Source organism: Corvus moneduloides, chromosome 2, assembly GCF_009650955.1.
Source record: "Corvus moneduloides isolate bCorMon1 chromosome 2, bCorMon1.pri, whole genome shotgun sequence".
Lineage (NCBI taxonomy): Eukaryota > Metazoa > Chordata > Aves > Passeriformes > Corvidae > Corvus > Corvus moneduloides.
The window spans coordinates 116590638-116615094 of record NC_045477.1 but is presented as its reverse complement, the minus strand read 5'-3'; the positions used below and the strand labels follow the sequence as shown (position 1 = coordinate 116615094).

Here is a 24457-nt window from a genome sequence, read left to right as displayed (position 1 = left end):
CCCAAACAAACAAACAAAAAAACCTCCAAACAACCAACCTGACATCTGTTAAAAACTCCAGAGGTAAAAAGTTGAACTTGGATTATATAAAGTTAAATTTTTTCTTTCTGTTTCAAATGCTTCTTAGTAGCAATACAGGGAGCTACATGGAGGTTTTTATAAACCAGACAGCACTGCATTTAGGAGGGCTTATGATGCAGCAATGCCATTTTAATAATAATAATAATAATAATCATGATTATCATTTTAGTTTTGTAAAAATTATCTCAATATGATTTGTAACTCAGCAAAGAAGTCTCTTGTCTAGATTGCAATTTAATTTTTCAAAAGAAATTACCAACTGTTTTAGAATTTGAATCAGTTGCTATTCAAATATACTCAGTGCTTTAAGCACATCGTTTTTCACAGGATTTAGTGTCATAGTGGTATGTACCATAGGGAAAAAAAAGTCTGTTTTGTCTCTTTGGACTGGTAGGTGATGGGTATGGCTCCCTGCACCCTCATCGAGGTGAAATCAGGTAATAAAATCACTGTACCACAAGGGGTCTAGGTACCTGTGGTAGGTTGACCCTGCTCTTCCCCCTGCTGTCCCCCCGCTGACCCCGGTGTCCCCCCTTCCACCTCTCATCTCTGTGAATCATATATTTAAGAATTATCATGAAAATCCACATTCATCACACAACATTAATTTACATCAACAAATCCAACAAAAAAAAACCAACAAAAAAATTCCCCACACAAAAAAATCAAAATAACATCACCACAACACAGAACAAAAGCAGGCAATTTGCACAAAAACCACCCCTTGTCCTTTCACCACAATTACAACAGAAGTTTCACATGACCTTTCTCTCTAACATTGTTCAATCCATATTTCATCCATTATCTCCCCCAGCTACCATCCTTATCTCAAAATCCTCATGATCCTAGGTTTCAGCCCCAAAAAGGCTGTGAGGGGTTGACCCTGGCTGGATGCCAGGCATCCACCAAAGTCACTCTGTCACTCCCCTCCTCAGCTGGACAGGAGAGAGAAAATACAACAAAGGGTTCATGAGTCCAGATAAGGACAGGGAGAGATCTCTCACCAAAAACCATCACAGGCAAAACAGACTCAGCTTGGGGATATTAATTGTATTTATTAGTAACAAAATCAGAGCAGGATAAAGAGAAGTAAAAATAAATTGTAAAAACAACTTCCTCCCACCCCTCCCTCCTTCCCAGCTCTTCCTCCTCCCCCCCAGTGTCACAGGGAGATGGGGAATGGGGGTTATGGTCAGTGCATCACACGCTGTTTCTGCCACTGCTCAGGGAGAGGAGTCCTTCCCCTGCTCCAGTGTGGGATCCCTCCCATGGGAGACACTGCTCCATGAACTTCTCCAGTGTCAGTCCATCCCATGTGTTCTCCACAGATCACTCCAGTGTGGGTTATTCTTCCCTGGGGTCAGTCCTTCAGGCACAGCCTGCTCCAGCCTGGTCCCCCACAGGGTCACAGGTCCTACCAGGAAACCTGTTCCAGGGTGGGCTCCTCTCTCCATGGGTCTGCAGGTCCCTGCCAGGACCCTGCTTCAGCACAGGCTTCCCACAGGGTCACAACCTCCTCTCAGCATCCCCCTGCTCTGGTGTGGGTTCCTCCACAGGCTGCAGGTGGATCTCTGCATCCCCGTGCCCTCCATGGGCTGCAGGGGTGCAGCTGCCTCACCACGGTCTCACCAGGGGCTGCAGGGGAATCTCAGCTCCGGCACCTGGAGCAGCTCCTGCCCCTCCTTCTGCACTGACCTTGGTGTCTGCAGGGCTGCTCCTCTCACATATTCTCACCCTGCTCTTCTCTGGCTGCAATTACATCTGCACAATAACTTTTTTTACTTCTTGAATTTGTTATCACAGAGGTGTCACCACCATTTCTGACTGGCCCAGCCCTGGCCAGCGGTGGGTCCATCCTGGAGCTGTCAGGGATTGGCTCTGCTGAACACAGGGGAAGCTTCCAGCGGCTTCTCACAGAAACCACCCCTGTAGCCCTCCCACTACCAAAACCTGGCCACACAAACCCAATACAGTGCCCTACCAAGTTAACAATGCCATCTCAAACCAATGCCATCTCAAACCAATGCCATGAAACACAGCATTGTTAATTCATTTTCCTGGAAGGCACAAGATATTTGGGAAAGTGCACTCACACAGTAACTGATGTCCATAGATGTACATTTCCTTGCCCTGGCTTAATCTCTACCACCCTTGGTTCCCGGAGAACCATTTCTACCCATCCCTGAATTAACAAGTTGTTATATTTGACGCACCTTTCTCCCTCCCCACCTTTTTCTCTGTGTAGTTATCAGCTTCTATTTTCTATAGACTCACTTCTTATTCCTGGGATGGGAATTTCTGAAGTTAAAGCATTCTTTTTTATTTCAAGTCCTGGGAAGAGTAAACACTCCTGAACTGGATGAAGCCAGGCGTATGGGTTTGGGTTTTTTCCCTCACTCTGCTATTTTTCCTTAGGGAATAATATTTTCCCCATTGTTACACCTCCCACGTAATTTTCCTTTACTGCCCTCTTCTGATTTAGCACTTGGATATTAGGTAGGTTAATAGTGAATAGATAACCTGCAAGTTGTCCAATATTGTAAATATATTGTAAATACTACTGGCGCTCGCCTCACTCTGCCCATTAGCAATACTTGCCATTATATCTTCAATGAGAGCATACACATAAAACACCACCAAGGCTGCTAGACAAAAGAATCCCCAAGCAGAGTGGATAAATCAGAAAAATTTAAACAATATAAACAGAAACTTCCGTACCTTCTACAAACTTCCATTACTGCCAGCAATACATTTTGAGATGATGTCATAATGCATACATCACAAATACCCAGATAAGCAAGGCTTGTAGCGATCTTCCTCCCAAACAGCCAGCCAGCATATATATTTGAATATCTTTTTGACAGCACTTGGGCTGGAGGAAAAAACAACATTTTTTCCAGCCTCATCAAAAAGCAATTGACTTTTAAGCACAGGGTTTCATCCACGGCTGTTTATTTAGGGGACTTTATTGGATTTAGTATTTTGCCATTTCACATTGATACAAACAACTTATTCTATGTATATTTCAGGGGTTTTTTTGCTCATTATGAAATTAAATAGCCTGGTATGAAATTTGAAATTACATGCTTTTATTTCTGTGTAAACAGCATCTCCCAATAAAGTAACCTGTAATACAGTTATGGAAGGAAATTATTTTAGAAATGGCAATTCTCAGTTGAATTTGTCTGCTTCCTTTACAGAATGAGTTACCAAATCTTTGTGGACAAGCGTTAGTCTTTACTAATTCTTGCTTTTGTAAGTAATGTATACACTCCTGGGAGCCCAAACTGGGGGTCTTTATCAATCATTGGATTTCAAGAATCTCACTGAAACTCATTAGCTGTGTCCCCAGTTCAGAAATGCTGCTGCTGGTCATTCACAAGCTATAGAGAAGCTCAGTCTTCATTTGCAGGATACATTTGCTGAGCTGGTGTCTCACAAAGCAACATATCTGACACAGGAACAACAGGCAGGCTCCTGGAGCCGCCCGCCCCCACTTTTACAACCTTGTCTCAGTTTAGAGCTGCAGAGTCCCAACAGCACTTCTGGCCATGGGCTTCCTGAGTGCACAGCCAGTTGGTAACATCCATTGATTCAGATCACAAGAGCCAGCCTGAATGAAGGCTAACCCACCAAGAAACAGTGAACTCGGGACAGGAGTCTTGGGAATTCTTATCAAACCAGCTGGATTTCTGGGAGGGGATTGCCTAAAGTCAGCCCAGACAGACAAACAGGAGATCCTTCCCCAGTCTCCCAGACAATCTTTAAAGCAGCTGCTTTAACCTTGCTGAACCAGATCTAATCAGAGCAGGTGAGACTCATCTTCTGCTCACGCAGTCATAAAAAAGCCTTTATGGCACCATGCGAGAAACTGTCCTGTGAGCGGAGGGGACAGGCAAAGGGAGAGGCAAGGGGGCACTGAACAGCACATGCATGTGGCCCTAAAGAAGCTGAAAGGCCCTAACTACACCCTCACATCTGGTGGCTGTCTAATCACCGTGGGCTGTGACCTCTTGCTTGTGGCGTTTGGCCCTGGCACTGCCAGGCAGCTGCACTGAGCCACAGCAACGATCTAAGCCGAACCACAGGTAGGGATGTAATTGCACACACCCCGCTGCCACCCTGAAAAAACTCCTACACTGTAGGCTGGAGTGTTTCCAAGGCCCCAGGCAGTGTCTGGCTGACAATACTTCTCGTATTTAGAAACCACTCTGCTTTAATAACCAAGTTAAAATTCTGTGTATTATTCTTGCAGCTTTCACTCTCTGACTTTTTAATGGCTTGGCTATTAAAACCAATGGAGTTTAAATGCAACAAAGGTAGAGCTTAAAAAAGAATCCCCAAAGCCCTACTATTGGTGGTAGGTGGTAATGGCTGAGTTAAAAGGGGTGGTATTTCTTGGAAAAGATTGCTCAGAGGGAAATTAGGAAATTCTGGAAACCTGAACTGTCCATTAAAGAGAAGGTCCTGGCAGTGGGAGTGAAGGGTGACAAGACAGACACTCTGCTTGAGTGAGGTTCATGCAGGCTGTAGGATAAACCGAACAGAAACAGAAGGGATTGTAAGGAGGTATGAGAAAAATGTAAGAAATTAGGTAAAAATCAGAATGAGGCACACAGAAAAATATGGGAATATTCTCTAGAAAAGGTTTCCAAGTTCAAAGGTGTGTCTTTGATCAGGTATGGACACAGTATCATAGAATCCAAGATTAAGAGAAAAATGTTTTTATTTATAAGTAAAAGTAAAGAGAAAAGCTATGCATTTTTGGACCACAGAGAGGACAAAGAGAGCTTAGGAGTACTAAAAACCCAAAATTAACTCTGAAGAACTGTAAGTATTGGTTGTAAGTACAGAACTAAGAAAAGGCTGGGTATAACTATAAGCCTTGTTTCCAAAACAGAAGACCAAGCTCTCAGAGTAGAATCCCTTCATATTTAAGGAGCTCAGCTGTGAACATCCCAAAAAAAGGATTCGGCAGCTTATGTCCAGTCAACTTCAGGTCTCTAGAGCAAGAGCTATAATATGCCATAGGGGATGAAGGTGTTTCTAAATAAGCTTTAGCACCTGAGAAGGTCTGGAATGACTTTTATGGCTCCAGGGATGCTGTGGAAGTACTAACTGGTATTTTGGCAGAGGTAGAGTGCACTTTTGGAGTACAGTTCACTCTATAGAGCAGCAAATGGCTAAGCAGACACATGCCCATGTCTTCTCCTCTGCCTAACATCTCTTTCTTTCTTCACCCTGGTGGAGTCTGAGAAACTCCACTGTCTTTGGAGCACAGCAGTGGAGCATGATCAGCTCTGGCAGGAGAGCAAATGGGTCACAGTTCAGCTGCTATGGTGCATCTGCCAGCTGAGTGCTCCTGCCTGGGAAGCTGTAAGGCTGGTACATCCTCAGCAGAAGTCCCTACATACTGGATAATACAGCAGAAGATAGGAACCAGTTGTTATTCAGGAGAAATGAAAGATAAAAAGGATATAAATATGGACTGAAGAACTACAGCAAGCTACTTAAATGCAAATCTCTAAGTGCTAATTGATCTATGTTTTAAAAACAAACTATTCCTCATTATGAGAAAAATGTAAACTCTTCAAGGTTCTGCTGAAACATAATTCTTTCAGCGGGGCAAGGTGACTACTTTTAATAAGGTGTTTAAGTAACAGCAGGGTGAGGGGAAAGGTTTCTGTAACACCTGGGTCAGGAAACTCGTGGTTATTTATACCCAGTTACACTCAGTTAGAGGCAGCCCCGGGCAAATGGGGGTTCACAGCTTGGCAGCCAGGGCAGCCACTTCTGCCACTAACCTGAGGTGCTGCTGAGTTTAACGTGACCAAGAGGACTCAGGTCACCACACAGGTCCCCTTAGTTATGTATTCTGCCTGCCCAGCACCCATGACATGTGAATCTCTTTCTGAAAGGAATATATGCTAAAAAATCACATCTGTGCTGCTTAATTTGTGCCTCCATTCCAATTACATCAGAAAGTGAAAGCTGTCTTCCAGGAGATTTACGGACTTTATTTCACATTGCATCAAGCCCATGAAAATTTAAGATCAATTGACAAGACACAGCTCATGAGACTTCTTAGTTTGTGGACATCCACACTGTTAGGGAAATGGAAAAGACACAAACTCAGTAGTACAAAAGGACAAGACAATGAGCTCAGACACACCTGAGGCACATTCTGTTGTTCTCTTCTGCAGAATGGAAAACCCAGCCACTAAAACAGACAAGAAAGACAGAGACAGGAGTCTCCATGGCTCTTTTGGATAACCTGCTGTTCTGCAAATGACTGTTTATTTTAAATGGAAATGGTTTTGACCTCTGGTTTGCTCAGATAGCTACAGCCATGGTCATGGGGCAACAGCAAAACCACTTTGATCTGATCCTTGTTCTGATGTTTATAAGACAGTTGAGGATTTCTGGTTATTAGTAAATTGGCCATAGCAGCATTTCCTTTATTTTATGAAGTAGTTTAGTGAGGCAGATTTACCTTGGCGTAAGAGATGGGCAGATGGCAGGGCTATATAGGTCATGTGCTCCTCAGCTCTGATAAAGGAACTACTGTGCCTATACACTGATTGTCTCCTGCTAACTAAGACTGAAAATAGGCATAAAAGCATTCCTTACAAACAGAAATACCTGAATCTAAGGATAAACATGTCGCCTAAACTAATTATTACGGTAAATTTTATACACCCCCTGTGAAAATAAATTCCCTCATTAAAAAGAATGAAGCATCTGACTATCCAAAATATGAAAGTGGCACGATCTGCTGTTTTTTCTGTTGTTCATATTCATTCTTCTACTTAGCACCTTTGACTTCCAATTGCATAGATTCAATGACACCAGCTCATCTAGGATCATGTCAGCAGCTGTTGATAGTCCCAGATGCTTCAGATGAGGAAGACAAAATCCAATTTTTTAATGCAAAGATGAAACAGCTAGTCCTTTTGCTTATTTTAAGGTTTGTTTTTACTATCCTTTTTCTTCAGTTCTATGTATCATGTAGTATGTTCTAATTGAGGACATAAATATCCTTTAAGTTCCTCCATCTGGTTCTATTCCTGGCCTCAGGATTATAGTACAGTATTACATCCATTGCTGCCTATTATCCATTCTGTCTTCAGTAAAACAGGGTAAGCGTTACCTTTTTTGTTTGATGTTTGGATTTTTTGAACATCTTTTTGCTCTTTATCACAATTGAAAAGACAAGAACATGAAATACCTTCCCTTAACTTTTTTAATGTGCACTCTACAGCTATATATTCACTTCTTATCTAGATAATCCTAATATGGAAATCCTTTCAATGGAAATTTTTCCATGTCATTCCTCTCAGTTGCTTCTAAACTTTCCTGCTGCTCATTCTTTTCATGTGATATCCAGAACTGAAATGTTCCAAATAAACATACCACAGATTTATTCCATATAAATCCATAAATACTTTCGTGCCACTCCTAGGTTTGCACTGACATTTTCACTCAAAAATTTCTCTTTTTACTGCTTGCCATTAACTTCGACCTCTGACAGCAGTTCAGGTAATTCTTCCAAAATGCAATACCCACATTAATTTTCATCTTATGCTCAGTGACCTAGCTTTGCTATCTCAGTAGTGCTCTTCGGTCTTCTCTTGTTTTAATTATCCCAGACAATTTTGTCGTATTGCAAATGTTGCCACCTCACTGATCATTCTTTTACAGATTGCAAATTACATTAATGACTGAGTACTGCTACTCAGCCTCGGGCCATTCCACCACTTCTTCTGACATTTCCGTACCTGTCTCTCCATGTTTCTATAACAACTTTCTCTTCCTCCACAACAATTAGCTTTGTTCACAGGTTCCTACAAAGAATTTTTCAGAAATAAAATATTTTATTATTCATTTCTGTAGAAAATCTTGAGTTTTCCTTGATGGGAAAACGTTTGTTCCTACCACATTATATCCTCTTACATGCCTCGTACCTATACATAATTGTTTAATCCAATTTACCCAGCAGTTAAGCAAAGCTCACAAGGGCTGTAATCACAAGATTGTCCAGAGCACTTACAATCTGTTCAGCTGTCTAATACCTTTGCAGTGTCTCTCACTTCCCATTTGAGCTGTAGCTCCCTGGAATAAAAGCCAGCCTGGTGATGCAGGCACAAGGCTCAGAGTCAACACTGGATTCTTGCTCCAGCTCTGCCAGCTACTGGCAGTGTAACCTTCAGTAAGTTTCCTAGCCTCTCCACATCTCTCTCCTTTCTCCAGTGCAGGTGGTGCTTAACAACATCACAGGAGCAGATTTGCCAGGTCTCTGTTTGTCTCAGTGCTGATTCCTGGGGGTTTGTTTGATGCCTCCAACTGAGCATCACAAGCTGGGGTACACGAGCACAGACCAAGCAGCATCTTGCTCCTCAGCACATCTCTGAACACTCCGACAGCTGTCCAAGGATTTCCTTTCTGGGTGGAACAGGGAGCACCAACCAGAGGCACAGCTTCAAACCAGCCGCCTGCAGGAGCAGACACATCTGGAAAAGCTGCGCTTTAATTTTTTATGAAGCCTGATTATTAACGTTTTGTAAAATGCTTGGACATCCTTGATAGGAAAATTTTACCACCTGCTAAGTATTAGCCTTCTATAAATATTTCCAAGCAGGGCACAGTTGTCAAATGTTTGGGTTCAACTTTAACCATTCTAATGCTGGGCTGGGGGGAAAATTCTCATGACAACCCAAACACTCTTGTTGAACAAATGTTTTACACCACTCATTTTTCTGGTTTCTGTCTCAATAGTCCCCACTGTTTCCTGCTCTAACCTGTCCCTTAAATGATCCTTGTAATCATGTATATAAAAATTTTCTGTCAAATGTGTATCTTCCTTCTCAAATCCAGAACTTGATAGTATTAAAGCGCTGATATGCTGCAGATACTAGTTTCAAGGTCTTAACATACGTAAAATAATTAAAGAATCTGAACAGTTTGTTCCAGTATTGTCACTTTAGCACTGTCTTGGGTTTCAGCTACATGAAGTATTGCACAGTACCCTAACTGCAGAAGGTCTGAGATAAATTACACCATTTTAACTTCTAATATATTTACTCAGGCAGTAGCTTGAAGGAAAGTTCATAGAAGCAATTCTATTAGGTAAATTAGGGTTGTAACTTTTTGGCAGCTTCATTTAAAATATTAGTCAAAATTAGTGAAGCAATTTAGTCCCATTCAAAATTAGGCAAGACCAATAAGCAAATGGAAGAGAGAGAGCTTTAGAAATGTAGAACGATTACTATTTAAATACAGATGTATTTAAATAAATACACCACAGAGAGCTCAGCCAATGACAGCTGGTTATCCTACAGTGTAGGCTGGCTTTGATCTCCATGTTCCACGTATTTCTTTCCTTACTTCAGCAGAACTTTTGACTTTCTCTGTGCCAAAGCACCATCTAAATGGCTGACTTCAGAGCAAAGTTATTTTCTTTTCCACATGCTGATACTTGAATCAGAAAATATTATTCTGATTTTGTGTTATATTTGCGTAGGACACAATTCTTCCTTACCTCAGTATGCTGTGTTAAAAACAGATTAGTAAAATTGTTTGATAATTCCTGCTGAGTTCCTGGCAATAGCCTGTCATACTGTAAAGATAACTTTTCACTCAGTACCTCTCCCATTATTACGAAGTGTATTAAGAAAAAAATACACAGAATTGTGTTTGGGAGCAATTGTGTTTGGGAGTAATGATTTCTTCATGTTTATGTCTAGTCTAAATGACCTGAAGGTCTACTCTAAAGGCTTGGTGTTCAGCAGCAAGGAGAAGCAGCAAAGAAATTATCCAGGGCAGGCTATATGCTGGATTTGGTGGGGTATTCACCAGTTAGTATTTCCCCTGCATTATCTCCCCCTTAGAGAAAGGTCTATTTACTGTAGTGGTTGAAAATGAGCCAGGCATGCTTTCAGGGGGTACTTGAATTTAATTATCACCATCCAGAGGGCTGATTCAGGTAAACAGACAACACAAAGTTTTCAGATACTTAAACACACACTTAGTCCTACATATTAGAGGTCCCAAGTTTAAGGAGCAGATTATAGATGTGATCTTTCATCTTGCTACAGAATTGAACCCCAAGGGTTTAAGACTGTATAGGAACAAGCTTTTCTGTGCTATTTCTCCTCAAAATGTTTTCCAGAACATTGTGCCTATCTGTTGAAGAATGACAAAGGTGCTTAAAACTGACCTTGAGTCAAACAAAGAGGAAAAAAAGAAGATTTAATTTTTAGTCAAGAACCAAGTTTAATCAATTATTTTAATAAGATTAATTTAAGAGAGTCTCATGAGCAATCTTCTGCTATATTTAGGGCTACGGTGTCATTTGTGTAACACGGAAAATCAAAAACTAAAGAGGAAGAGGTAAAATAAAAAATCAGGCAAATGCATATTCCAGTATCTAAGAAACAGGGCAAACAATGTTACCAGCTTGTGTTGGGTTGACCCTGAGTTGATGGACAGTCTTTAAGACCAATTACGCTTCTCACAATTTACATATTTAAACCACACAGAAAGGCGGGACTTCCCCTTTTGGTCGGAGCTCGCCTGCGGGAAGGTGGGGGGGGGCTCCGAACCTCCCGGCCCCGCTGGGCCGGGCCGGGGCCACTGCCCCTTTCCCCCTTTCTCAGCACCACGGCACGGACCCTGGGTCGCTGGGGGGGACTGTCCCAGAGCCGCAGGCAGCTAAAACCAGCCATGGACTGCTCACAGCTAAACCCATCCAGCGCAGCTTCTGGGGACAGGCGGGTCCCTCTCCTCTCCATGCGGAGCCGGCGGAGCCAGCGGGAGCCGGCAGAGCCTCCTGTCTGCAGCCAGCACACTTCGTGCTGAACTGAAGAGGACACCGTGCAGCCAGCAGCACAGAGGGAGCGAGGCTTTCCCCACCGTAAAGCCCGAACAAGAACACCCTTCAACATGGCGGTTTCAGAGTCAGAGAGAAAGAGAAGTGAGTCACGTGGGACGGAGCTGGAAATGGCGACAGGAGAGAAGAGGGCGGTGCCGCGATTCTGGCGCGCAGCTTAAAAGAAACCTTCTTGCATGCCGTGGTAAGAAACCGTAATACCACAAACTGTTTGTCTCTTTAATCCATTTGAAGAACATGGGGGGATGGAGTATCCTCGTGTGCCTATGAAGTTTGTGAAGAGTGCCTATGTCAGGCTATATAGAAGTAGTGAGAGGCTGTTAGAGACTTGTGGCGAAGAAAAGCCTCTGTGTGCCGGCCAAAATAACTTATCCTTAAAAAGATGAATAACCCCATGTGATGGCCCATGTTTTGTAGTATGAAAGAACTGTGAAATTCTTCATGGGAGAGATGTTCTACACACAGCAGACTGTTTGTTTCCGGGCGGGTGTGCTGTTGGTGGCAGTTTGGGAACCACGTGCAACTGAAGGAAAACCTTTTCTTCCTTAAGCATAAGAGAAAGACTTTTCAAGAACTGCAACACTGACTAACATCCCATGTTCTGTTATCCCTTGTGTGAGCTGGATAAAAGGAGAGAAGTGCTGGAAAGGGGGGGGGGGGGGGGGGGGGGATTTACTTTAATTTTGTTTTGTTGTTTTCTCTTTACTTTTAATTCTGTTAGTAATAAAGCTCTTTCATTGTACTGCAACTGTTTAAGGTTTGTGCCTGCTTTGCTTTTCTCCTAATTCTTATCTCACAGAAGGAAAATAAGTAAATAATGGATATTTTGAATCAAAACCACTACATTTAATTGGTGTTTCCGCCCGGTTTCGAACTCAACCCGCTACATCAATGGTGGAGAATGCGGGCAATTAATGAGCGCTGTGAGATGAAGATTAATTAGGAGAAAATAATAAGCAGAGCAAGTAGAAAGTTATAACATTAAGTAGAATAATAGAAGAAATTTGCTTTGTAGTAGTAGTAAAAATTCTAGGGGTGGAGGTTTATGGAATTTGTTTTCTTTTAGCTCTGGTTTTGCTATTTTAAGTAACTTTTGGATATGTAAATTTTAAGAAGCGAGGGGTGGAATGTGTTGGGTTGACCCTGAGTTGATGGACAGTCTTTAAGACCAATTACGCTTCTCACAATTTACATATTTAAACCGCACAGAAAGGCGGGACTTCCCCTTTTGGTCGGAGCTCGCCTGCGGGAAGGTGGGGGGGGGCTCCGAACCTCCCGGCCCCGCTGGGCCGGGCCGGGGCCACTGCCCCTTTCCCCCTTTCTCAGCACCACGGCACGGACCCTGGGTCGCTGGGGGGGACTGTCCCAGAGCCGCAGGCAGCTAAAACCAGCCATGGACTGCTCACAGCTAAACCCATCCAGCGCAGCTTCTGGGGACAGGCGGGTCCCTCTCCTCTCCATGCGGAGCCGGCGGAGCCAGCGGGAGCCGGCAGAGCCTCCTGTCTGCAGCCAGCACACTTCGTGCTGAACTGAAGAGGACACCGTGCAGCCAGCAGCACAGAGGGAGCGAGGCTTTCCCCACCGTAAAGCCCGAACAAGAACACCCTTCAACATGGCGGTTTCAGAGTCAGAGAGAAAGAGAAGTGAGTCACGTGGGACGGAGCTGGAAATGGCGACAGGAGAGAAGAGGGCGGTGCCGCGATTCTGGCGCGCAGCTTAAAAGAAACCTTCTTGCATGCCGTGGTAAGAAACCGTAATACCACAAACTGTTTGTCTCTTTAATCCATTTGAAGAACATGGGGGGATGGAGTATCCTCGTGTGCCTATGAAGTTTGTGAAGAGTGCCTATGTCAGGCTATATAGAAGTAGTGAGAGGCTGTTAGAGACTTGTGGCGAAGAAAAGCCTCTGTGTGCCGGCCAAAATAACTTATCCTTAAAAAGATGAATAACCCCATGTGATGGCCCATGTTTTGTAGTATGAAAGAACTGTGAAATTCTTCATGGGAGAGATGTTCTACACACAGCAGACTGTTTGTTTCCGGGCGGGTGTGCTGTTGGTGGCAGTTTGGGAACCACGTGCAACTGAAGGAAAACCTTTTCTTCCTTAAGCATAAGAGAAAGACTTTTCAAGAACTGCAACACTGACTAACATCCCATGTTCTGTTATCCCTTGTGTGAGCTGGATAAAAGGAGAGAAGTGCTGGAAAGGGGGGGGGGGGGGGGGGGGGGGGGGGATTTACTTTAATTTTGTTTTGTTGTTTTCTCTTTACTTTTAATTCTGTTAGTAATAAAGCTCTTTCATTGTACTGCAACTGTTTAAGGTTTGTGCCTGCTTTGCTTTTCTCCTAATTCTTATCTCACAGAAGGAAAATAAGTAAATAATGGATATTTTGAATCAAAACCACTACATTTAATTGGTGTTTCCGCCCGGTTTCGAACTCAACCCGCTACACAGCTTCCTCCTATTTAAAGTGAGAGGTTAAACTTACAAGAAAACAAAAATCATAAGTTCTTTTGAAAACCTTAACTTTTTATTTCAAATGTAATTCTAATAAAAGCAGGGTATGCTGAGTAACAGCGCAGAGGTCTGCTGAGGGTGACAGCTGCTGAGACCTGTGACATTTTTGCATTGAAGATGGAAACCCTCAAGTGTTGAAATGGAAATTTTTTAATTACAATTAAATTGCCAGCAGTTTTTTGCCTATCCACAATAAATTATTTCTGTAAACATTTTCAGCATCGGGGAGAATGTTTGTTTCAGAGATGAGTGATAGTTACGAGTGACACCCACAGACTTCAAAGTGCAAGACCTGAAGGTTTTCTGAGCCACAGCTACTGTGAGCTGACAGTAGCAGCTGTAAAGTGGCCAGGGCAGGGAACCACAGCTTTCCAGAGCTCTGGAAAACGCCAAGAGCTGGTGCAGAGAGCCAGCTTAAGCCATGGCAGTTAAAGAGATATCAGACAGGAATGAATCACTCAAACATCTTAGCTCTGCAGGCTTCGAGAATAAAGCCCGGGACCAAAAATAAAACTAACTAAGGGTGTAACTTCACTGAAGACTGCAATGGACAGCATAGATATCTGAGGCAATTTGAAATCACTGAGCTTTCAGGGGAGCAAATTAACCCATACACGGCTTTGTGCTTTCATATACATCTAGCTTAGCATGTGAGCACACTCTCAGAGATTTTGTAATAGCTGCTTTAGTTTATGAGGTTTAAACTAAGGCATATAATCTTACAACTGGGATGCGCTGGATGCTTAGGGACCGATAGACATCCATTCTGGTTGTAGCAGTCATGGCAGAAGCTCCTGTGTTCAGTCAAAATGGGTACCTTCAGCAATTTAAATAATAAGTCTTCATTAATCCATCTCATTTTCTAGAATGGTTTAGGAAATGATCACATGAGGGAGGTTGATGTTATCATTAGTATACCTAGCCTGACAGACAAGAAAGGGTTTAAAGATTCCTTGGAGAGACAAATGTTGCATGCAAATTTGTGCCTGACAGAGCTGCCAGAACCAGCTTTCTAAGCCTGGCACTCTGCAGAGCAGAGGACACAGCAAAGCACTCGAGAAAAATGTGCCACTGCCAGTGACAAAGCTCTTGAGAAGCTGAAGGAGTGAGAGGCCAGTGAAAGTAATCACAACATAAAGTCTTCTTCCACCCACACCAGGAAAGGCAGAGGTGCAAGTCCTCTTACTGTGAGGCTGGGGAGGGACTGGAACAGGCTACGCAGAGAGATTGTGGCTGCCCCATCCCTGGAAGCATTCAAGGCCAGGTGGGATGGGGCTCTGGGCAACCTGGCCTAGTGGAAGGTGTCCCTGTCCATGGCAGGGGAGTTGGAATGAGATGATTTTGAAGATCCCTTCCAACCCAAGCCATTCTGTGACTTTGTGATTCTCTTTGAGCTGCACATGGGTCTCACAAGTGCCAACAAAACACCAGTCTCAAAAGAAGGAAGGAATGGTTGCCAGCACCACAACTAAAAAGGTTCATGCTCTCATTCCCCAGAGATAAGTTTTAGCTGAAATTGACGGTCTGCCACAGGAACCTGGGAAATAGTACTTTAAAGAACAATATTCAGCTACAGAAACATGATTTGCAAGTTAAATGCTAACCTAGGAAAGTTTTGGTGGCTGGAGGCACAGTCACCCACTTAAAAACTCAGCTGTGGTTCAAGGTCCAGAGTCAGATTTTACATGAATCAAGCAGATAAAAAAACAACAGTAAACACAGAATACAGACTTTGTTTGCAGGTACAAACCTGCTCTTACAAACAAGTTTTTTACAAAATGTAATTAAAACTATTTACATACTGTGCCCAGTATATTATTCTGTCTTTACTGATAATCTCTATCAAGCTTGAACTGAGGGACGCTCTTAATGTCATATGGATGTTTAAAGAGACTGGAGTGGTTATTTTTAAGACGTCATTGAAAAAATATAAAACGAGCGAAGGAAACTCATTTAGGGATTGAAAACTCTAAGTAAAGGGTTTAGAGATTTGTCCTGATCCTAAACAAATGAATTCATCAAGGAAGTGGTAAGACTTGTCACATGATACAGCAAGTACTTGTTCCCAATGCAAAGGAGAAACGAGCTTGCATGTCCTGGCTGGAAAGAAAAGTCTACAGTCAGCAGTCCCTTATCCCAGATGTGTATTGAGAGCATTCTCATGTTCCTGGGACAGTGTTGCTAGAAAAGATAACAGCTTAGAAAGATGACATCCCAAATTTGAAGCCTTATGCTAGGCCTGGCATACCTGATACAGGAAGGTCTGACATTTATCAGGGTCCTTCCTGTTTAACCATTCTGTTCTGAAATATAAGTTTAGTCATATAACCATAACCTCCATGATCTCCTCTGCAGGCTAGCAGAAAATATATTAAAGAATACACAGGAATAGCTGCCAATTGTGATCTGTACTTAGTGCTGTTAAATAATGGAGTGGTACCATTGTAACACGACTTGTTACTTGCTTACATTATATTCAATGGAAAACTGAACACAAGAGTGCCTGCTCTTGAGTGCTTACTAGGAATTCATGTCAAAGTCACAGCAACCAGCAGATATATGGGAAAAAAGATGAGGTGGGAGGAAGGTAAAAGGGAAACATAATCTGGGATACCTGGAGCTGTCACCATTTTGCAAGAAACAACTGTGGGAATGCCTCTAATGAAGAGCAACAACTGCAAACAGCAATAATACTGTAAGAAATATCCTGTGGCCAGAGACAAACTTGACACCCCAGGTGGACAGATGCAGAGGAATACGTGACACTTTCTCCAAAGGAGAAATACCAGCACTGCCATTTCACCTGAGAAATCCTGACAGCCAACAGCCGCAGCAGGTTGAGATGAATTAGTTTCAGGACACAGCACAAGTGGAGCTAACAGCCTTGCTGCCATCTGACAGCAAGAGTATTGATACTCTGGGAGATATTTCCAATTCCATGAATCAGTGCAGAGTACCTCAGAGACTAATTGAACATGTGCTTGTTCATTAAGTTAGATTAAGTTAGGAACTGAACTTCCTTATTATGTTAATGTTTAATTTCAGGATGCAGAGGGAAGTTGCTGAGAACTTTGTCTTTAAGAGGTTCTGGCTTGAACCAGTTGTTAAATACAAGCTACAAATTGCACTGCTCTTGTTAGGAGCTCACACTCCAAGTCAGACAGATCCCTATCAAACTCCATGGTGCCTGCTGGTTCCAGAACATGGGAATATTGAGGAGACATCTTTTTCACTTCTGTGAAAGACAGACTGGGGAAAAAAATACCTCTCTCATTACTTTTTCAAAAGCTAGTAATCTTCTCCTTTTCTTTTAGGGCATCCATTACTATATTAACAGAAGAGTTTAAAGCATCTCCCTTTGAAAGATCACAGGAAAAATACCTTTATTTTTTTTTAAAGGAAACTTGCTGGAGCTCCTCGCTACCTCCTCAGCATATCCAGAGTGATTATGCCTCAGAAATGTCTCTATCTGTTGACTGGCTGCAGAGGAAGCCCAGAAAATTAGCTCAGATGGAGACCATGGAGGCCTAAAGTTAATGAGATTATTCATATGTGATTCTTTGTTAGAAACTCCCAAGATGAGAAAACAGAATTGACCACTGCTTGTCAAAATCTTTGTTTACCCAAGCAGCTGGGCACTGGCTGTATCTGTACAAAAGAGGCAAACTAAGTGCCTTTCCCTGTACGTATTCCACTCCTGGTCTTTAAGCTCTTCACATCCTTGAGCTGACATGCTTCTGGACAGGTACAGCTACTCTGGGCCACATCTGCTCTGTGATTATCTTCATACTTCCAACCAAAGGCACCAAAGGAAGTACAACACAACCACCATCAAGCCTCGTGTGAGCTGTGACTATGAGTCACAGCTTTTCCACATGGTAGGATTTACCCACTGATCTGATAATTACTGCAAGTAAGTACTTAGCAGTTAGAAGATTTTTAGACAGCATCTCCTTTCTTCTGAAAGGAGAAAACACTTGGCCCTGTTCAGCTCTTATTTGAAAGAATCAATTATTACGACTGAACTCAAGTTTCCAGTCTAAGAGGTGTCCTTTATCCAAATCTGTAATGACTGAGCATAGGCACAGCTGAAGGCTGTGGGTGTGGAGCACAAAGTGGACACCATGGAACTGGAAAATCCTCACAGAGAACTCAAACAGCAAGGGAGTCTGAGGGATGTGAATGGTGACAGCATGGGAAGGACACCAGCGTGCATTTCTGCCCTGGGCTGGCCTCAGAGATGCGTTTCTGTCCCCGTGCCTCTTACAGGACAGAAGTTTGGGCAGACTGTCAGCAACATGTGTTACTTCTGGCTATTTTCCTCACAGGAAAACTAATTATTCCTAAAGTTTTGTCCTCCTTAAAATCATAATCCTCAGAATTAAGTTCTGCTAGATTCTTTTGTATTATTTGTGCTAAGGACATCACCAGCATCAGAGCTTCTGACTAGGGGTCACCATGTGTAAGATGAGGTTAGAACAGGCATTTGCAACTCTTTAGAAAGTGTTTATATATTTCCATGATCCTTGGTTTTCCTCTATGATAACATATTTTACATTGGTGAAAGAGCAGAGAGATGTGTTTGATGCTGCTATACACCTGGAGCTGAGAGAAAATTGAGGGCAAAGTCTTGTCTCCAGATGAGCACTGATGGCCAAAAACCCCTGAAGCTGGGCATATTGGCCTGATACAAAAACACCGAGCAAAGTGTCACTGGGGACCACACTTCACTACAACATAAACAACAATTTGCTCACCTGTGTGTCACTCTCCCATCCTTATATCAAGATTCTTCTCCCACTTCTTCCCACCTGTTATATTCTCCACTGACATTCCAATAGTGAGAGCAAATAGGGCAGCAATCATAAAAATAGTCTCACACTTAGCACACAAGTGCCTTTTCCCAAGGAAAAAAAAATTGCCTATGCAGAAGCATTTCTTCCTCCCAAATGAAAAGGCCCCAAGCTACTCACAAAAGTCTCTGCTGAGAGTTGGACCATGTGCAGTGCACAGGTGATCATCGAGGGAGTACAGCTTGACTTTCTTCAAAATAAGGGAGAGTCCATAAAGGGAGAGCTCAGAGAGACACTATGTACTGGGTTTAGAGAGAGCTGTTATCAAGTGTGGCAGTCTTTTTCTCTCTCTGCTGTCTCCAAACTTCACTTTCACAACAGCTTTTCAGCTGCAGCCAGAGTGTCAGGCTGCCAGCACAATGGTGAGTGCTGTGGACACTGCCAGGGATAAGGATGCCCATGCTTTGGATGGCTGTCAGAGTACCACTGCCAACATAAGCCATAGGAAAAACAGGCATTTTTCTCGCAGTTTTTCCCCTCTGTCAGACCTGAATAGGATTTCATGGGACATGGAAAAGCTTACACCTTTGCCCTCCAGGAGTTTTTCTCCTGCTCAATTTCAAAGATCTGTTGCAAACCATTTATGGTTTGGATTCCTGCAGGCAAAAGGTTTACAAGGAGTTCCTCAATGGTAACTTGGCCAGTCTGAATCAGGAAGTCAATACCAACTCTTTCCATTGCAGGTGGTTTTGCTCTTGAAGGATAAAAAAGCCTTTAATCATGTGGGGTAAGCATAACTCTTCAGAAAGGGACAGCATAAGAGGGAGAAGGAAGTGAGCAGTAACTAAATGGTCAGGCAGAGGGTGTTCACACTTCTCGAAGGTATATCCCATCTGAAAAGAAAGTAGGCTGAGAAAACCAGGACAAAAAGCTGGATGACAAGAAGGAAGATTAAATATTTAGTAAATAATTATTTACAGAATTAGTATTCTCTTCTGAAGTTCTAAAATATGGTAAGCTTAGCTTACCCTGAGGCTACAAGATAAGTGGTAAAGATGTAGCTGTGTCTTAGAAGCCTTCAACTATAAACCTTGTCAGCTTTTGGATTGCATTACTGCACATTAATAGAATAGTGATCTGGGAAATGCAGTAAGAAAAATTAGGTATCTTAAACCTCATAAATAGGGTTTGGGAAATAAATTGGTGGCAGAATGGGGATAAAATAAAGGACAAAGTTTGGAATGAAAAATGAAACACAGAATAAAACTAAGAGGCTAAGAATACAAGAAATGCCCTAATGGGTTCACCTAGCCCTCCTTACCCTAGAGGGAAGATTGAGATCAATAACGTGGCCTTCTGGGTAAGGATATTATTTGAATTCCAGGTGTGCTGACTCTTGGCATTCACCTGAATGCGGAGAAGCTGAGTGTATAATTTGTAGTGAAAACTGAATTAACAAGTTTGAAAATGAAAACAGAGCAGTGGCAGCAGGAGATAGCTTTGGAAGTACATGAAAGCCTAGTCACAACCTGCAACCCTTCCACTTCCCCAGCACCTACCAGGCAGGCTCCACGGCACACCCCTGCCATTCCATCCAGGGGTTTTTTTAATAATGATGTGTCATCCCTGAAATGCTTGAATTCCTTTTTGAACTTCCTTATATTATTGGTGTCCACAGCTTCCTGCGGCACCAAGTTCTCAAAAAGTTTGCTAGCCAGTGTATGTGTACAATGTTGTTTTGAAAGTAGGATTATGTATCTGTCTTAAACTACCTTCCTACTTGCTTTATTGAGCATTCCTTAGTTTCAGTAGTGCAGGGTTTGAACAACAATTCTGTTTTCACCTTTATGCTTTTGCAAACCTCAAGTATACCCTACCTCAGTTGTCTCCTCTGCATATTGATAAGTCCCAGCCTTTTGCGCTCTCCTTGCAAGGCAGCTGGCTCATCCCTGGGTCGTTCTTGTTGCCATTCTCTCTCTGTTCCTTTGCAAACTCCTTTGCAAAATCCTTTGCCATCCTCGTGGAGATGGGAAGGCCTAATGCATCCCAGCCCTCCAGCAGTGGGTGCACCAGAATTCTATGTGGAGGTGAAATGACACCTTCTCTTGTTTACAAGCCTCCCCTGACATGCCCAATATTGTCTTGGCTTTTTTTGACTGTCACTGCACCCCACAGCAGTGGTTTCAGAAAACTGCCTGGCTGAATCTGAGGGATCTTTCCAGAGCTGCAACCACCAGTTCCAAGTTCAGCATCCAGCAGGGATGGTGTAGATGAGGGTTTCCTCTCCATTTCCTCTCCTTGCCATTTATTTACACAAAAGCTCCTCTGGGCATTTACTCTGCTCTGTGGGGCCCTTCTGGAGCTTCTACTAGGGTAGCATCTGTCTAGTCAAAAGAGCTTAATAATTTTGTACAAAAGATAAAGGAGTGAGAAAAGCAAGCAAGAAGGAAAGAAAGACATAAAAGGAAAATAAAAAGGTGATTATTTTGCATTTGTTTGTGCTAGTACTTAGCATTTTGATATGGTTTTTATAATGTCACTGTTAATTATTTTTCTCTATCTAGGTGCATGACTGTAGCATATGGTTGCAAATGATGAAAAGATAACTGGAACTTTGAGTTGGTTTTATTACCTGGTTTAAACCCCTCTAAGACATTTTTAATTTTAAAGTTTCAGTAAAAGCATCCTGGAGATATTTCCTCCACAGTTCTTATAATTTTATCCATACTCACCAATGAGGAAAAGCTGCAACTGGGGAGAAAAGAAATAAACACCTCCAGTAATGCAGTCGAGACACAGCTACATGGTACACAAGGAAGGGAGAAATCAGCAGAATGGCAAGGAATAGCTAAAGAAACTCCATTAAATAAGGGTTTGCATAATTTTAAAGTATTCCTCTCTCTTTTGATGCTGTCAGCTATTCTTACCTGGGACTGTTTCACCTTTGGAAACTGATTTTGGAAGATGACTTGTGATACTTCTGACAGTATCAGATTGGATCAGCTTTGGTTTAGTTTAATGTCCATCTTCAGTAGCGTTACTGTAATTTCTGTTTAATTATGAGTATGATCTAATTACAGATGAGGAAAGTGACTTTTTCCCTTGGCCAAGACCTGTCTGGTTACTGGCCCTGGGTCAGTGTGAGCCAAGTGTCAGAGGAAGGGGATGTGGTCACCACGTCTCAAGGGCAGTGAAAGCAAATTCCTCATTCCTAAGAGGCAGCTCTCAGCCTGCTGCCCAAGGAAATGATGTTTTGCCATGTTCGCACATACACGTAGCTTTCCCAGGAACTTTTGAACCTGGCGGTCAATTCCAACAGAATTAGATGGGGGCAAGGTACAGATCCCTGAGATAAGCTCCAACCGCTCTTTGAAGAGAAGTGGCTGCCAAAAAGAGATCTGGTGGTGTCTTCAGCGAGGAAAGGTGGCAGTGAAAGTTGCCTTCTCATTGAGCAATGGACAACTGACACGGTGAAGGAACTTAAAAAACAACTCCACTGGGGGGAAAAAAAATGCAGTTGGAGATTTATCTTCCCAGACAAGCATCAGTCACCTGTTAAGACAAGCATTCATGGGAAACCTGGCCTCCTTAATTACGGTGTGGCACAACTTGTGTGCTACACCTGAGCTCTGCAGCTGCAGCCTGCCCTGCCACACAGTAGATTCTGAGCTGATTTAATTACAGACTTTTGCAAAAAGTCACCCAGACCTATTCCAGGTCAGCTGATGTGTTTTTAGGGTTCTTTTCACTGAGAGTTTTTACGAGGACTGAAAATGTCTGTGCCTGTTTGTGATCAAAACACTCTCTTTTCACTTCAACCAAAACACATTTCTGCTGCCCAAAGTATGATCTATTTTCAGCTCACAGAACTTGCACACCTAAACAGTATGGCAGCTTGTCAGAAACCTGGTAGGCCTGCAATATTCTCTCTTACAAAGTACTAACAGCTCATACTCATCTTCTGTGTCTGTGTCATTCTCAAACTTTGTAAGAGGGAGAGAGTTAACAGGTTACAGATCAAAGCTCCCAGGACCCTGTTATAATTGGAATCCGAGGCACAGGATTTGGTGCTGTGGGATAAGAGAACACCATCAAACCACTAAAATTTCTTGTTCTTCATCATCATGTTCCTTTTACATCAAACTTTTAAGTGAAAACATTGTAAAGGCTCTTTGGATGTAACTGATAACTATTAAACTATTGTTCCAAAAACATCCTCTGAACAACTTACCTGCCCTGAGGTTCACACTGTGCAGGCCTATGTGTAAACCCCGAAAAGACCACAGGCAAGTAAAACTTGAAAACCCCGTAAAATTTTAAAAAATAAGTTTGCTAGTGCCCAAGCCCACACTCAGCTACTCCTTAGGACTTTTTGAATGAAATAGTGGTTAACCTAAACATACACCACGTTAACCTGGCTGTCCAGAATCTGACAGACAGGCAGCTCAAACATGTGCAGTGCTTTGTGGAAGGCTACCAGGGGCTGTAAGGCATTTCCTCATGTGAACACACAGTGTCCTTCTCTTGGTCTTTCCTGATGAAGAAGTCCCTCTCCCAGCTCTGAACTGACTGATGCCCTGATCTGTTTCCAGACCACTACCTTGCCAGTAAATCATTTCAGGTCTCAAGTGCAAAGTTTCTTCTGCTCATATGTCAAACATTATGGTTACATACTTTTTGATGACACGTTAGATGTACGTATTTCAGAATTATGAAATTAATCCCAGAATCTGTAAGGATCCATACTGGATACATGGCTGAAAATCAAGAATGATTGCTTATGAAAGGGAATGACTACTTTTGAACTTGTGGCTGGAATTTCTGATCACAAACATACCTGTAAATGTTTTGCTTCGATTATCATGCTACTGGGTCCTGGCTGCTGGCAGACTAATGCTCACGTTTTCCTGAGCCCATTCAATCTGAAACAGAGTTACAGCACAGTTCTCAATTGTTCCAGTAATTGCTGATGCAGTGGTATCCTTGCTGCGTTTGCTGGCTTACTGTGCAACTTTTTATGATCCAGATCTCCACACAAATCCCAGTTCAGACAGATTCTTCTCATGCAACTCAAATACGAGGCAGGACCTGTTTTCACTCTCCCCCTGTAAGCGTGGACAACCGACAGGTTTGATAGATCCACCTTGCTTCTTGTGAGCCTAATGAATGCTATGGCTGCTCTTACAAGCACATTCTTTGCTCAAGGATGGAAAAAAAATAATAAAAATAGGAAGCTCAGTCCATCAGATAAAAAAGCAGCCACTACCCTCCTTCCTGGAAGGAGCAGGACCACTCAAGTAGGCCACATGCCTACTGGCATTCCCTGGATGCCAAGGAATGAACTGCCTCTCTTCAGCAAAAGCCCATTTTTGTTCAGTGTCTTCCAAGAAATTTCCTTCCCAGGACCACAACTAACCCCCCAACCCCAGGATCTTGTCCTTTAGCAGAAAGCCACGTTTAGGTGCTGCCTATTCCCAAAACCAACCCAAGTGTCCTCTGAAGCTCTTAAAGGGTTTGCTCTATTACAACATTTTGGCACAAAGGCCCCCATATATCATGCTTGGAATTCCTTGTTTTCAGTTTAAGCTGTCACACCTGGGCAATGTGGCCTGGTGTGACTCCAAGCACTCAGAATCCATAGGAAGGAGAGACCTCTGTCAGGTGACACTGCTGGAGCAGCCAAAGCATTTGCCCCAGCTCAGGAAGGGATCCATCATCAGCAATTTTCTTCCTTGTGCACTTTTGTATTTTTTATGTTAACTTCTCATGATGCCTTTACAAACAATTTCACCTCAACCATAAGTGAACACTCACCCATATTCTAAAAATTCTTACTGAGTGACCTGTGTGGGACTCCGCCCTGTGGGCCTGCAAAAGGAAAAAACGGGTGCTCATGTTTAGCTGTGTGAATTTAGAGAAGATTTAAATATATCAGCTTTTTGTTCGCAGTCCAAAGAGCAGATGGTGGCTTAAATATTTTTTAAAGGTTGGTATGGGACAGAGAGCAGACCCACAGGAATGTCTCTCACCCTATAAGACAGCACTGTGCAGTGATGCAACTATTAGACATAATTAATTAGATGTAATTATTTTCCCTGTTTTTTTTTTTTTTTTGCCTTTTAAATTTGTCTGGAGACAGGAACAAGGTGAAGTCTTGTCAGCTGTGCATTTTAAAAC

General features: G+C 42.7%; 1 long non-coding RNA gene across 2 annotated transcripts in view; it reads right to left on the bottom strand.

Moving 5' to 3' along the window:
- Nucleotides 1-24457, bottom strand: part of LOC116440322 — a 69777-nt gene that overhangs the window by 43159 nt on the left and 2161 nt on the right. For both annotated transcript variants that reach the window (XR_004238544.1, XR_004238545.1), the window contains exon 2: nucleotides 23118-23202. This is a non-coding gene — a long non-coding RNA (uncharacterized LOC116440322). The remainder of the gene's footprint in view (nucleotides 1-23117; nucleotides 23203-24457) is intronic.